Source organism: Fomitiporia mediterranea, assembly GCF_000271605.1.
Source record: "Fomitiporia mediterranea MF3/22 unplaced genomic scaffold FOMMEscaffold_5, whole genome shotgun sequence".
Classification (NCBI taxonomy): Eukaryota; Fungi; Basidiomycota; class Agaricomycetes; order Hymenochaetales; family Hymenochaetaceae; genus Fomitiporia; species Fomitiporia mediterranea.
The window spans coordinates 4,139,080-4,144,198 of record NW_006760390.1 but is presented as its reverse complement, the minus strand read 5'-3'; positions in this window follow the sequence as shown (position 1 = coordinate 4,144,198).

Below are 5,119 nucleotides of genomic sequence, written 5' to 3'. Positions count from 1 at the left end.
AAACTAAAATTAATTTATTAAGAAAGAAAAAGTTAGGAAACAAAAGTAGATAGTTCTCCTATTTCTTCTGATTCTTTTGATTCTTCTCTTCACACTTTATCTGAGTCTAAATGTTAACATGTATTACAATCAATGATACAATTACAGATGCTACAGTAATGATAAGATGATTAATACACATATAAACGGAACGGACACAGAACAATGAGACATGTATCAGATACACAATACAAGACATGTATCAGATACACAATAAGTATCAGATACAAGATAATGATACATTGGATGTCTAAGACATACAGACGAATGAATAACATAAAAGCAAGCAACTTAGTAACTAAATATACATCATTATCAGGGTCTATGCCCTCATTACTTGTGTGATAACCTAAGAATACACATTCTAACAGGTTATGAGCCTTGTACTCTCTGCTTAACACCTCACATTACTACTACAAGACTATGCTACACTACTTTGCATTGATACTACAAATCTACAATGGACTCACCAAGTACCTGTGATCTCTATACGCTAAACAAAACTGTACCAAACTCATCTACACCTTCAAATAACTCACAAAGGACGAATACAAGTCATTGCAAACCTGCCAATGTACCTAAACACTTTGGACACAACATTGCACAACTAAAAGACACATCCGGATTCAAGATATGGAAGTATTGGATTAACTCTGCTATTGTGGCAACAGGCTATATGCACTTGTTCACAAATGAACCAAAGCCTGAAGACATTGAGGTTGCACACACAATCTACACATCAATAATTGATAAAGTAGCAGATCATATAATGGCTAACTTTATGCATACTGGAACATTGATTAAAACTCTTATGAGCAGATTAGAAGAACGTTTCAACCCTCATACAGTTATGTGTAAAGCATACAATGAGTCTTTGCTATTTAAATGTAATGACCACATTAAAAACTTTGGACGAGTACTTGATAAACTAGAGCAGATATATGCACAGCTAGTAGCAGACAATTTAAAACCTACAGACACTATGTATTGAGCAGCTATCTATACTGCAACCCCTCCTGAATATAGTGGTACTATTATGGTTATGGAACAAGCTTGAGACATGTTTTACAATGGAAAACCCAAATCTGAGTATCAACCTATCAAGCCACAAAGACTTATTACAGTACTGCACCAAGCGTTTAACGATTTTCGCATCAAAAACCTAACACAATACATAAACAACAAGCCTACAATACACAGACAGGCAAATATGTTTTGTACAAAAGATAAAAAGTACAGAAAGAAGGGAAACAACAAAAATACAAGCAAACTGACCCCTGCATCAAAATGCTTCAATTGTAGCAAATCAGGGCACTTCTCCTGTGATTGCCAGAAGTCACCAACTCAATCAATGCTAGATGCCTGAGCCAAAAAGGCTAATCCTTTAGCTAACACAATAGAAGCAATGGAAGCAAAATCTGTACTAGTAGCAACTACACTACATGTGAACACATACATTGAACAGGTGCTAGACATTGAAATGACAGATGTACCAGCCTCTCAGCAGGCAAATACTATTGCAAACACAGACACAAACGACCCATTTACTAACTGGGTATGTTATAATAATATCTTGGACAAAAATAACATGCTAATAAATAAATATATCCCTAATACAATCAATATAATTGATTCTGGTGTAACAATTCATGCTACACCATATTACTTTTGCCTTACAAACGTACGAAACGTATCCCTGGTAACAGTTACACTTACAAACAAATCAACAGTGACTCTTACAAAGGCTGGAGATATGATTATTGAAATTAAAAGGGGAAATTCAGGAAATACACACAATCCTGTAATTAGCAAAATAATGTTAACACATGTTTATTATCATTCAGATTTGAACTTTTCACTTATAAGTCAAGTGTTATTATGTAACAACAGTTTCACATTCATGTTCAAACAAGCAGAATGTATTATTTATCACAGACAATACAAAATAGGAACAATTAACCTTGAAAACAACCTATATGTGTTAAGAAACACTCATTACATGAATTCTATGAGCAGAATCAGTGTTTACAATCTACATAAACGTCTCAGTCATATCAGTTATGATTATATTAAATGTTTATTACGGAACGACACAACAATATTATCTTAAAAGATAACAAACTTTGATGAAAAACAATGTGTTGATTGTATAAAAGCAAACATTGAACAAACAGTACATCCAAAAACAAGATCTTTGGAAATAAGTGCAAACTACAGTGATATAATACATATGGATATAATAGGTCCAATATCCTATGAAGGATATAAGAATATACAATATCTATTAACATTAGTTGATGATGCAACATGTTGGGTATCTTTATTAAAATTATGAACGAAAGACAACACATATACTCAGTATGTTCAATGGAGCACAAACATATTTACACAACACAGTATACAAATAAAACAATTGCAAAGTGATAACAATAGAGTATTCTGCAGGAAATTCTTCCAAGAATACTTAATTAGTTAAGGAACGAAATCCAGACTAATAGTAAAGCATACACTGCAACAGAATGGAGTAGCAGAACAAACACATAAAACGATATTTAATCAAATACGTGCCTCTATTACTTTGCAAAACATTCCATTATGCTTATGGGCAGAAGCAGCAATGTTACAGGCATATATTCACAATAGAACTCCTTGAAGAGTAATAGGATATGTAACTCCTTATTATAAACAATACAGACACAATGCTAGTATTGACAACATACACAAATTTGGTCAATACATCATAATACAGAACAAAAACCTATCTAAAATTACAGATAGAGGTTATTACAGACAATGGATAGGTTTCGACAATAATTCAAAAGGTCACATTACATAGTATGATAGAAAAATAACTATTGAACGTAATATACAATTCCTCAACACAAAACCTTCACAAATTGAAGGGGACTTGAAAGACATCCAAGAAAACAAGTTAGATATCAAGGAAAACAACAACAAATCCAAGTCCAAAGGACCTAGCAATGGAGACAAATACTGCTGCCAAGTACACAAACAAGGACAGACACATGTTGAAACAAAATCCAAAGGAAACAAGATAGGATTGGATGTTCTGGAAACCCAAACAAAAGCTCCCTGAGTAATCAAACGTCTTCAACACGTTTCTCCTGGACACAACAACCCAAACTATTGCTCCAAAACGGCTCCTCATTTACAATAGGACCTTGGTGCATTCACAGAGGATGAAGCAACACTCTCAGAGAAAGCAAATCACTAATGGAAAATACAAAATATGCAGAAGTTAGTAGAAAACACACAATACAATGAATCTGATCAAGAATCAGACAAAACTATGCAACTAAGATGCTCTACTCAAAAGTGCAAAATTACAGAACGTTTGGGTGAAACGAATTTACCTAGTAAACACTCAAAAGGTCTATCATACGTTGACGAAACAAATATTATGATTTATCTTAACAAATTTAATGAACTACATACAGAAATAATGACAGATCCATTATCATATAAAGAAGCAATCAATAGAAGTGATTGTGAGCTTTGGAATAAAGCTATGGATGACAAAGTACAACAATTAATACAATCCAATACTTGGGAGACAGTATATCCTCCTAATAATGCAAATGTTATTGGAACACAATTTGTATATAAAACAAAACGTCTAACAGATAATTCTATTGAAAAACAAAAAGCTAGATTAGTTGTACAAGGAATATTTCAACAAGACAGTGAAGATTATTGTTAAATCTGTATACTTAAATGGAGAACTAGAAAACGACAAAATAATATTTATTAAACCTCCACCAAGTGATTTAATAAACTTAAAACCTGGACAAGTATTATGATTGCACAAAGCATTATACAGTTTAAAACAAGCTGGACAACAATGGTATAAAACTCTATGCTGAATACTTAATACAATTGGTTTTACACAATCAGAATACAACTTTGTAGTATTCTATACAAAGAAGAACAAACGTACAGTTGTAATACTATTAGTTCACGTCAATGATATAACTATTGTTGTGCAGAGTAATAATATTATTAATATGATTAAAAACTCTCTACAATCACATATAGAAATTACAGACAGAGGCAAATTACATTGGTTACTAGGCATAGAAATCAAACACAATAGAAACAAACAAACAATAATGATGAGACAAAGACATTATATTGAAAACATATTGCTTTGATATAACTTGCAAAACAATAGGAATTTACAAACGCCTATGTAACCAAATACTCAATTAGTTACAGACAATAATCTACCAGAGGATGAACACACATTTATGTCCAAGATACTGTATATGAATATGGTCAGATCCTTGCAATATATTGTGGATTGTACACGACCAGACATAGTGTTTATAACATCCCAACTTGCAAAACATTTAAAACACCCAAGCATGTTACATTACAATGCTGTAGTGTATTGCATGCAATACTTGAAGGGGACTAAAGACAAATGGTTAATCTTCAGACAAGGAAATCATAATAATATCACTGGTTATACAGATGTGGACAGAATGATGCAAGAAAATAATAAAGCAATATCTGGATACACATTCTTCTTAGGAGAATTGCTCATATCTTGGTCAAGTAAAGGACAGAAACTAGTATCCTTATCTACGTACGAAGCAGAAATAATAGTGCTATCAAATGGAATACAAGAAGCTATAGCATTACAATACCTAGCAGATGAGATACTGCAGATCTCTGATGCACCTACAAATATTTATTACAATAACCAAGCAGTAATTAAATCTATAGAAGCAGACGAAACGAAATACTCAACAAGAACCAAGCATATTGGCTTATAATGCAATTTTATTAAGTGTTATGTTGAGGAACAACTTATTAATATTAAGTATGTTCAAACAGACAATCAAAGGGCAGATATCCTAACTAAATCATTACATGTTCCAAAGATCAAACACCTTACAGACTTAATAGGTCTTGTAAATGTTTGAAGGGGACTGTTAACATGTATTACAATCAATGATACAATTACAGACGCTACAGTAATGATAAGATGATTAATACACATATAAACGGAACAGACACAGAACAATGAGACATGTATTGGATACACAATACAAGA